The sequence below is a fragment of the Martes martes genome, assembly GCF_963455335.1.
Source record: "Martes martes genome assembly, chromosome: 2".
Lineage (NCBI taxonomy): Eukaryota > Metazoa > Chordata > Mammalia > Carnivora > Mustelidae > Martes > Martes martes.
Window position 1 is genome coordinate 67,626,189 of NC_137889.1, and position 12,184 is coordinate 67,638,372.

Sequence of the window (12,184 nt, forward strand, 5' to 3'; positions counted from 1 at the left end):
GAATTATATTAAATAGAAAAAGCCACACACAAATAGCTACTACCTTAACAACTAGAAATTTATCCTACAGATACATTTAGGTAATGATGTTAGATACAAGAACTTCATTGTGACACATTTTGAACAGAAAATAAAAGCAACAATCCCCCCCAAAAAACATTATCAGATAACAGTTAATAAAGTTGTATATGACTATATAATGGAATATGATGCAGCCAATGAAAAGAATGAGGCAGATCCATCTGACATGAAAAAAATCTCTAAAATACATTACTTAGGTGAGAAAATCAAGATGGAAAAAAAGGTGAACCGTAAGCTACACTATGAATGTAAAACATGTATATACACAGGCACATACACAAGAATGATACACAAGAAACTAAAGAGTGATTGCCTCTGAAAAGGCAACAGAGCATCTGGGGAGAAAGAGCAAAGGGAGAGTTTTTAGTATATACATGTTTGGACATACCCCACACAGGTCTAAACAGGTCAAAAGTCTAGTTACAACTAATTTAGGAGACCTTACCTTCACCCTAATATTACTTACATCAATCTTCCATTTTAATCTGTATTTATTTCTGCCAGTAACCACCCTTACAAGAAGCTACAGAATTAATTTTTGAAAGTAATTTCCAAAAAAACCCAAATATTTCACCAGCTTTTAAATTGAGTTTACAGTGTGAGAGCAGTATCCAGACAGATGTTTTAAATATTTCTCCATTGCTTTAAATATTACAAAATATACCTTTCAAGGAGAAAATTGATGGCAGAAATTGATACATACAAATGTGTGGCATTTTTGATATACTATATATATGCATATCTATTATACCTAAAAAGCATGCACAGGGTCCATAGTATGTCATGTTAACCCTTTCTAATAGTTATTTGAAGCTGATCAACCTTCAAAACACAAATTTGTTTTCAATGACAAGGATCATAATCCAAGCCTAGGCATTGGCTAGTTATTATCTGAGCTGTAGTAATGGCTCTGCACCACAAAATGTAATCTTCCCAAATGTCACAGTAAGTTATGAATATCTGAGCAGCCTAATGCGCTTTACTAGCCGTGAAATGTGAAAATGTAATCTTATTACCTTTTTTATGGTTGTATTTTTTTGAATAATGTAGCCTAGAAACTGATGTATAGTCTTTTTCCGCATTTTAGCATGATTTGGTCTCCTATGCTATATAGAACATTTTTCACAACTCTCCATTTCAACATATTTTAGTCTTCGCCTGAACTTCATAAACAATTTTTATAGCAACCTTCAGGGTGGCATAACATGCTTTCTATAGGTTATAGTTTAATGTACAAGATCATAGAAGTTTTAAAGCATATTATTCAAAGAATTCAAATAAACCTTCACAAGTTATGAATTAGGATTTTAATTGGGCATGACTACTTTCATAAGTGGATATATTAATAAAATACTTTAATCTAAAATTAAATATCACTAAACCTAAGTCACTTGTATTTTCAGAAAACCAAGAAACACATATGGACCAAAAATAATTAACTTCAATAGATTTATACAACTGGGAAGACTGTAATATAGAGAAAATTCTAATACTTCAAAGTAAAGCTGTATTTGCCCTGGAATCTTGCTAAATTCTTCCTTAGAGATATGGCCACAGTAAGGTAGAGCAGAAAAACTGGAGAGAGCACAATCACATCTTATGTCCCTAACTAGATATTTTCTGCTTCTTGTGACAAATCACCTTTTATCTCTGGACCTGTCTACTTGTTTGTAAAACAAGCCAAATGAAAAGTAAGCTTCTTTTATATATGTCCATCCTTCAAAGATGTATTTACTTTTTTTTTTTTTACTTTTTAAAAGTGCTCATGTCAAGGTATCCAATTTATCCCTAAGAATCCATTCCTAAGTGAATGTGACCATATACATGTTTATAGTCACTAGAAACTTATTATTAGGGAGAAGTTGAGGGAAAATTACAATGATGTGGTCTCCCAACTTACATTTTCTTCTTCTTCCATAATAAGAGTTTCTAGTTTGGTACATGAGGCCCAGGCAAAAAAAAAAAAATTTCACTTTCCTTGAAGTTACCAGCCATGTCACCAAGTTCTGACCACAGAGGACAGGCAGTAATATGTGCAACTGCTGGGCTATTACTCTTAAAGAACATAACTCATCTTTGCAACTTTCCTCTTCCACTTACATAAGCAACTGGAAAATGGCAAGAACTAGAGTAGCTATCCTGGAATCTATGCCATAAGTCTCATGGTGAATATAACAGAGCAGAAAGACCTATGGATACAGACAATCCATTTCATAAAGAATTTGTCCACATAAAGATCTGTACATGAACATTTACAGAAGCTTTATTTATAATCACCAAAAACTATAAACATTCAAATGTCTACCAACTAATAGGATAAACAAGTTGTGGTACAACCATACAACAGAATACTAATCACTAATGATAAGGAAAAAGTTACTGATACAATTAACAATGTGAATTAATATCAAAAACATTATGCCAAATCAAAGAAGTTAGATACAAAAGCCACATATTGTATGATTCCATTTATATGACATTCTGGAAAAGGCAAACGTATAGGGAGAGGAACTGGATCAGTGGTTCCCAGAGGCTGGGGAAAGCAAAGAATTAACAACAAGAAAACATATGAAGACTTTTGGGAGGTAATGAAATTTTCGGTATCTTGGTTGTGATACTGAATCCACAAATATATCCGTCTGCTGAATTTTAATTTCATAAAACTATACATCTAAGAAGGGTAAGTTTAACTGAATGTCTTAATAAACCTAAAGTTTAAAGTAAATTAAAAAAAAAAAAAAGCTCAAGCCATTTGCCAGTTATATCAAAGGCAAGAGAAAAAGTAAGATCCTCCAACTAAAGGCTACAATGTAGAATTAAGATGGCAAAGTCATGGAATACAAGAAAATTGAAGAAAAACTTCACTATCTATAAATCAGTCAAAAAGCATGTTCTACTGATAACAAATTATCCTTATAGTTTTCAAAATCCCCACATGTACTAGAAAGTAGCAAATAACATCTCCTCTCTCACTGTTCATTGTACCTTTCATAAGAATTAAAAAATTTCACTGAACTATATGACATGTCTATAAAACCAGTATCAAGCAAAAAGTTTCCATGAAGTCTGAGAAATACTGGATTAACAAGGCTAAAGATGTTCATAGGATGGAACTCCCAGAGATATACTACTATATATGTTTCAAAAAGATATATAACCAATGCATGGATTTCTCAAAATTTACTTAACAATGTAATCTTTTTTTCTTTTTTTTTCTGCTAAGAGCTTTTCAAGGAATAACATTCGTCAAAAGCTTTTTTGAGAAACACTGGATGATTTAATATAATTGTGTTCTGACTATCACAGAATTATCTATGTTTTACGGAAACATTTAGTAGGCCTTTCAAATTTTCAGATGAATGATTTAAAGTAACCTATTTGTTTTTCATAAGTTCTTTTCTGTTATTCACAGAATATAATAATCAAAGAAAAAAAATCTCAAATTAAGATTACTTTAGGGGACAGAAAATATGAACAATCAAAAGTAACAAAACTGTCCTGTCACTTCCTCTACAATCCAGTCCACAAGTCCAGCAAGACAGATGTCCTCCCACACAATTAGGGTTGTTCAAAGTGCCAAGAGAGTTCAGCTGGACTAACAGGTAAATTTCAAAGCTAGGTCATTAAGAACTTAATGGCTTCCCTTGTATCACTCATTCTAAGAAAAACTCAGTCACCATGTCATGAAGATATTCAAGCAGCTATATAAAAGGCCCACTTGGAAAGTAACTGAGGTCTCCAGCCAAAAGCTTACACCAACATGCCAATCATGTAAGTAGTTTAGAAGCAGGTCTTCCAGCTCCAGTTGAGCCTTTAGATGACTGCAACCTCAGCCAACATCTGAAATGCAATCTCATGACAGACTCTAAGTCAGAACTGTCCAGCCAATTTGCTCCCAAATTCCTGACCCACAGAAACTGTCAGCTGATATTTATTACTGTTTAAACTGCAAAGTTTGGGGATAATTTGTTACACAACCAACAGATAACTAACATGATTACAAATCAATCAGTTAATAGTAGTTCGGAGAAACTTTTTTACTCTATATTTCTGTACTTCAATTTTTAAAATTCTAACACAAAATAAATAATTTAAAAATACAAACAATACGATATACATACACTGATTACTATAAAGCTATGTACTGTAAGGGCCTATTTAGCCAGAGTGGCCCCACCTCCGTTGAACAGCCATTTTGTTGTTTATGCAGTAAAACTTAAATTGACCCTGCCCCCCCCAAAGGGGAACTTACTTAAAAGCAAGTCCGGGAACCCAGTCCCAGGTAACAGCCCAAATAGGAGAGTGGGTTAGGTCAAGTGGAGATAACGGCCCAAATACAAGGGTGGGTCAGGTCTGGTGGAGACATTCAATCAGTGGGGGCGCACACTGTCTCCTAGCTACCAAGGTGATGGGCTGGTTCAAATGTCTACTAGAGTAAATTGTAATTCAATTTACTGTGCAGCTTTCTCTGTGTGTTACAACTTCATTGGCCACCTGTGCATGGCCAGGCCCAACCACATGGCCTTTGCTCTATAAAAGCTAGTCTGTGAAACCGAGAAGGGTCATCCTCTCTGTAAGGGGTGGCCCCGACTGGTCTGTTTGATGGTCGGTCTGATTCTTGATGCTTGGCAAGAAATAAAGCTTTGCTTGATCTTCACTTTGTATCAGTCTCGCTCCTTTGACCATGGACCCAACAGTACTATGTAAGCACTTTACATGAATTATCATCTTTAATTATCTCTCATAAAAAAACCCACACTAACAAAAAAAAAAAAAACCCACACTGATCTTCACTTAATAGATGAGGAACCTGAAACATAACTTGCCTAAACTCACAAGGTACTAATGTAGCTGAACCAGGCTTCTGACACTGCCTAACAACTGTATATAATAGATTGTGACAAATAAGATAGACTGGCTAACCCAGCATCTCTTCCCCAAAGTCTTATAACTGATGAGTGAATACATATTTATTTCAAGAATGAGACCAGCGAGCCCGGCTGGCTCAGTTGGTAGAGCATGCAACTGTTGATCTCAGGGTGGTGAGTTCAAGCCCCAGGTTGGGTATAGCGCTTACTTAAACACACACACACACACACACACAAACGAAAAACCTTATTTTAAAAAGAGTGGAATGCAACAGTAATTAGTTATTTGAAAGCTATTAAATTTATGTATAAAAACATTAAAGAACTCAAATACTTAAGCCCCTTCCTCTCTTGTTTTCTGCCACTACAGAGATTAGAAAGATAAATGCTCTCTTTTCCAGCATCCTTAGCATCTGAATAGCCATGAGCCATTCTGGGCAAAGAGATACGAGAAGTGCTGAACGGTGTTCCCCGAAAACCAGCTTGCTTGATGAAAGGAAAACAGATGTAGCTGTCCTAACCTTTTGCTCTTCTACCTTCTTCCCTCCCTAGAACAAAGATGTGATGTCCAAAGGTGCAGTAGCCATCTTGGTATCATGAAGCTTTTACAAGCAGAGACAAAAAGCCAGTATGTTAAGAATGGTAGAAGGAAAGGTAGAAAGTGTTTAGCTCCTAAAGCCTTATTATCAGAACCACTAATATCAGCAACTGCCTACCAAATCCCTCGTTATGTGAGAAAAATAAAGCCTCCATTTCATGCAGCTGCTATTAGATGTGTATTCTACTGCTTACAGAACACAAACCTAATATATAGATGTTCAAGAAATGGTACATAAATGAATGAGTGGGTTATCAGAAAAGCTATCTTGGACAACTCCTTGTTTTAAATATAACTCAGAACTGCATTTAACTTAGGTGACTATAATTCATTTTGCACATTAGAAAAATTCTTTTTATCACAGTTATTACCAAATACAATTAAACTGAATATGTGCAACAGAAGTAAAATGATGTATAGCAATTCTGTTACATGAAATATATCTCTAGATAAACAACAATTGCTGTTGTATTACATTTGTCTAAATAATAAAATATTTCAAGAAGGCTAATTTTAATGAAATAAATGATATAATAATACCAAATTTTCACAAAGATATCAGTGGATACTTTGGAATCAAAAGAGTAAAAACTTCAGGTATTAAATTCATTTAAATGAAACAAGCAAGCTCTGTTAAGTAAGAGGCAGGTTTTAAAGTCTAATAACAAAAAAAAAACTGAATATACCTTGGGGACTATAATTGTGGTAGTAATTAATTGTAACATATATCATTTAAGGAGAATAATAATGATTAACAGAATATGCTAAACCTCCGGGCGCCTGGGTGGCTCAGTGGGTTAAAGCCTCTGCCTTCAGCTCAGGTCATGATCTCAGGGTCCTGGGATCAAGCCCCACATCAGGCTCTCTGCTCAGAGGGGAGCCTGCTTCCTTCCCCACCCCCCACCCTGCCTCTCTGCCTACTTGTCATCTCTGTCAAATAAATAAATAAAATCTTTTTTAAAAAAAAGAATATGCTAAATCTCTATTAACCAAAATGTTTGAATACAGAAGCTCTGTTTACTGAGTTTTATTATTATTTGAGAGTTAATCAGAAAAAAAATTCCTATCTCAAGTATTTTATGTTAAATGTTTAAGTATATAGGAACAGATGCCCATCTAGGACCTAAACTTACATAAAGTTTAAGATCATTTAACCTAAGTGAACTTACTTTCAAATATAGAAGAAATGAGAATAACTACTACTGAAAATATTTAGACAAAACTGAAGACAGTATCAATGAAAAAAGCAGCTGATATGGCAAGAGGACAATTTTTGAGAAGAGAAAAATGAAACTGAGAAAAAAATATAGCCAGACTTTGAAATCATACTCTACATCTCTGCATTAGGAAGCAGGCAAAGAAAAAATTCAAACAAGAATGGCTAACAGTATGAACTTTGGCATGAAGTTATACTCTATAACCCTGGACACTGGACAGTTCTTTTTTCATCTCAAATATCCAATCACTTTAAGAACTGGGAGGCATACAGATATCAGTAAAGGCAGGATCCAATAATTCAACCACTTATAAAAATATCATCTACAAAATTATATGTAGAAAAGCTCAAAATGATATAAAATTATATACTGAAGCACTCTTTATAAAAATAAAACACTAGAAATAGCCTAATACCCACCAATACAGAAACAAATATATAAACAATGGTACAACCATGTAAGAGGGAATACCATGCAGCATTTAAAAGGAATATAAATCCATATGTGTTGGCATGTGAAGATATTCAAGACCTACTACTAAATTTACAAAACAGTAGGTACAGAATAACATTTCTTTAATAATGCAATAATATTTTAAATTAAAGAATATGAAAATTCAGCTTCAGTGTCAGTATCAGGCCCAATTACACATCACTAAAGGCATTCCTAAAATTTAGGTGATAAATTATTGTATTATCAAGTATATTATCATCGTAAATAACCAGCATAACAATATCAGTAATATGAAAAGGATGAGTCATTTGAATTTAATACATTCACTCTAAAATACAGGCATTTTTGGGATAATAATCTCTTTATATGTGTTATATATATTAAAGTCTATCAGATACCTGAGGAATAAATGTGTATTTCTTCTTGTAAGAAAACTAATTAGTTTTATGAAAGCTATTGATTATACACACAAAAATAATTGAGAACATGGGCGCCTGGGTGGCTCAGTCGGTTGAGCAACCGTCTTCAGCTCAGGTCATGATCCTGGAGTCCCAGGATCAAGTCCTGCATTGAGCTCCCTGCTTAGTGGGGAGTCTGCTTCTGCATCAGACCCTCCCCTCTCAGGCTCTCTCTCATATTCTCTCTCTCTCTCTCTCAAACAAATAAATTTAAAAAAAATTTTTGGTAAAATAAAAATAAAAAATAACTGAGAACACAAATAGCTAAATAATAAGAAAGACTGTCATTAATGTGAGTTTAAAAGCTGCAGGAAAAAAAACTGCAGGAAGAACATTATATTCTTTTTCTTAAAGCAGAAAAAAAAAAGTGTTTACAAATAGAGTAAAAGCCTGTGATAACTGAATTCAAATAACTGGTTACTGTCCTTTGCCCCCCCCCACACTTTGCCATCAAAAATCTCAACTGGTAGGATAAACTTCAATGGATGGAGTATAGAATTATGAGAAAATGCCTAATCATTTCACACTTCCTCAGTTCAGCTGTGTATAATAGTAAATTTCACTGTTATTTTACTTTTGCGCTTTTTAAAACACACAGACAAAAATTACTGAATTTAATCTCAAAATAGTGCCATCCTAAATTTTAAACAACTGAATTTTTAGACTCCATCTGTCCTATTATGGCAGAGTTTTAGTGTATATAAAAAATAACAAAATACAAAATAATAAGAGATTAGCTTACATTATAATTTAACTCATGTACAAATCTTTAAGATCATTCCTAACACTGAAAAAAAAACACAGTAAGGCTTTCCCTTAGTCAGTAAATGGAAGAGAAGAAAGTAATTTCACTATGTTGATGGCAACATAATCATCAGCCTTTGCTTTACAACAACCTTTATACTGAGAGCCAAAATATCTTACTCCTCAGTCAACATCAGCTGAAAGGCTATTTAGGCTTACAAATATGCATTCAGGCATCTAGGGGCTCAGATCGTTAAGTGTCTGCCTTTGGCTCAGGTCATGATCCCAGGGACCTGGGATCAAACCCCACATTGGGCTCCCTGCCCAGCAGGAAGCCTGCTTCTCCCTCTCCCACTCCGCCTGCTTGTGTTCCCTCTCTGTATCTCTCTCTGTCAAATAAATAAATAAAAAATTTTTTAAAGTGCATTCAGGGGCGCCTGGGTGGCTCAGTGGGTAAAGCCTCTGCCTTCAGCTCGGGTCATGATCCCAGGGTCCTGGGATGGAGCCCCGCATCGGGCTCTCTGCTCAGCGGGGAGCCTGCTTCCCTTCCTGTCTCTCTGCCTGCCTCTCTGCCTACTTGTGATCTCTATCTGTCAAGTGAATAAATGGAATCTTAAAAAAAAGAAAAAGTGCATTCAGTGGGCACCTGGGGGGCTCAGTGGGTTAAAGCCGCTGCCTTCGGCTCAGGTCATGATCCCAGCATCCTGGGATCGAGCCCCGCATCCGGCTCTCTGCTCAGCAGGGAGCCTGCTTCCTCCCTTCTCTCTCTTCTGCCTGCCTCGCTGCCTACTTGTGATCTGTCTGTCCAAAAAAAAAAAAAAAAAAAAAAGTGCATTCAGTGACCACAAGAGCAATGTACCATTCCACATTGCCAAGAAAGTACTCTCTGAATTAGAATATGAAATGTATAAAAATTTAATAAAATATTCATAAAGAAATTTTCAGTAAGAATTGAAATCTTCTATGAAGTTTGGTTTTTTTTTTTTAAGATTTTATTTATTTATTTGACAGAAATCACAAGTAGGCAGAGAGGCAGGCAGAAGGGGGTGGGGGAAGCAGGCTCCCTGCTGAGCAGAGAGCCAGATGCAGGGCTTGATCCCAGGACTCTGGGATCATGACCTGAGCCGAAGGCAGAAGCTTAACCCACTGAGCCACCCAGGCGCCCCTTCTATGAAGTTTTACAAGTATTTTTATATCACCAAAATTCCTTCTAAGATGATGATATTTGTATGGATTTTCCCAATCAGCCAGAGGTCTATTTTATACCCCTCTAACATACATATACCATATTTACGCATTATGTATGACAGTATATCTATAGAAAAAGCCTGAGGAATATACACCAGATTATTAGTAGTGATTATGTTGGAAAATGGAGGTACAAAAGGATTTTTACTTCAAAATCATACATTTATGACACATTTCCATGTTTCAAAATAAGTATATATTTTCTTTAAATCTAAGGGGGAAAAATAAGATATTTTAATCCTCTCAATATGCATTGAATATTTATGTGGAAAACTAGGCAGGAAAAAATAATGGTTCTTAGTTTGTACATTACTGGGAAAAATCAAACTGTACGCAATTGATGTATCCCATCAAAACTGAGGTAAAGAAAGCCCCTACATAGTAAGGATGTAAAACAGAAATCAGGTATACAGTACCAAGTATCACCAAGGACAGATAAGTAAAATATCATTATTTACCTTTAGGTGTGAGGTCTTAGTTTTAATGATAGTGAAGTACTTTCATGGGTCACTCCGAAATGTATGTTGTCCAAGATCTTTAACCATAAGCCGTAAATTATACCTTTAGAGTTTTCAGAAACACATCTCCTCTTAGGAGAACAGTGTTTAAGAGCATATCCTCTGGAGGAAGACTGGATTTGACTTCTAGTTCTACCAGATACCAAGTGTAAGGCCAAGGGCAGGATAGTTCGCCTCTCCATGGCTCACTTTCTCATTTGCAGAATTAGAGTAATAATGGTACCCATCTCCTAAAGTTGTTGAGGGTTTAATGAACACATATCTCGATTAATGCATATCCTCTTAGATGAAGATATAAGAACTCACACTTCCTTCTACTTGCTACTAAAATTCTCACTTCAAGAATAGCATCTTCAAGTTCAATCCATAGCAGGAGCAGAGAACACACCCCAGAGAGTTCTGAGCAGCCCCACCCCTAGTAGTCTAGTTGCCATCACACACTGTGAGAAGGTGTGGCTATGGCTTCTGGCCCATCACCATGACCTCTAACTCCCAGCAGTGAGGCAACTGTCCCCACCCTCTGCTGTCCAGACACCAAGCTGGACACCTCCAGGAAGCGTGCAGGGAGCAGAAGAGGAGCCTAGGCCTTCTCACATCCTCCGGCGCCTGTGGGAAGGGACAGCAAGATCATCACAAAGAAGGTTTTAGGAACAGTAAAATGGTTCGATGTATAAGAAATGAATATGGTTTCATCAAGAGGAATGACACTGAGAAGATGTATTTGTACACCAGACTGCCATAAAGAAGAATAACCCCAGGAAGTACCTTCACAGTGTAGGAGATGTGGAGACTGTACAGTTTGATGTTGAAGGAGGAAAGAATGTGGAGGGAGCAAATGTCACACAGGCTCTGGGAGAGCTCTAGCGCAAGGCAGCAAACATGCAGCAGACCAAAACCATTATCTACACTATCCTTCACAGGGGTCCTCCCCACAATTACCCACAGAATTACCAAAATTGTGAGAGTGGGGAGAGAAAGAGTGCTGGGAGAGTGCTCCCAAAACCCTGAGCCAGGTCTTCTGCAGGTGACAATTCCCACCTAACTACATGCAGAGACCCAATGGGTGTCAACCACAGTCTTCCAACCCTCCTGTGCATGGAAAAGTGTTAGGGAGCTGACAAGGTAGACCAGTAAAACAGGGTATGTATTGGGTTATATACTACAATTCTGCAGGGGTTCTCTTTGCCGAAGACAGCCTAGAGAGGGAGGCAATGAAGAAGGTAAAGAAAATCAAGGAGATGAGACCCATGGTTAGCAGCCACCTCCATACCAACGCCACTGCAATTTTAATTACCCACGCAGGTGCCCAGAAAACCCTAAATACCACCATGGCAAAGAGACAAAAGCAGCTGATCCACCCGCTGAGAATTCATCTGTTCCCAAGGCTGAGCAGGCCTGGGCTGAGTAAATGATGGCTTACCATTTACACTATCATCCGGTTTCTTCATCCAATAAGAAGAAATGAATATGAAATTCCAGCAGTACGAAATGAACAAAAGATTGGAGCTGAAGACCTTAAGTACTTGCTTTTTGCCCAGTGGCCAGATAAACACAACTATCTGCATTATCTATGCAGCATGGGGTTTTTATTATTTTTAACTAAAGATGTCTCTTTTTTGATAATGACAAACATGCTTTAAAAAAAAAAAGCCTGCTTTTTCTCAATATACCCTTAAAGGTTTTTTATTTAAGATTTTATTTATTTATTTGACAAAGAGAGATCACAAGTAGGCGGAGAGGCAGGCGGAAAGAGAGGAGGATGCAGGCTCCCCGCTGAGCAGAGAGCCTGATGCAGGGCTTGATCCCAGGACCCTGGGATCATGATCTGAGCCGAAGGCAGACACCACCCACTGAGCCACCCAAGCGCCCCCACCCTTAAAGGTTTTTTAATTGTTTGATATCTGGTCAAATTGAGATTTTTAAGAACTTCATTCTAATTTGTAATAAAACTGTACAACTTTTTTTTTTAAAGTTGACAAATGGCATGCAGCTGTTAATA

The 12,184-nt window shown here is 36.6% G+C and overlaps 1 protein-coding gene and 1 pseudogene across 2 annotated transcripts in view; one reads left to right on the forward strand and one right to left on the reverse strand.

Annotated features, from left to right (window-relative positions):
- The window catches only part of LRBA (LPS responsive beige-like anchor protein), a 694,736-nt gene that overhangs the window by 617,686 nt on the left and 64,866 nt on the right, over window positions 1-12,184 (reverse strand). The gene's annotated exons all lie outside the window — the stretch shown is intronic.
- On the forward strand, window positions 3,842-11,593 carry LOC308338998 (Y-box-binding protein 1-like; annotated as a pseudogene). The gene is made up of 2 exons: window positions 3,842-3,852; window positions 10,802-11,593. The product of its transcript is annotated as a Y-box-binding protein 1-like (transcript).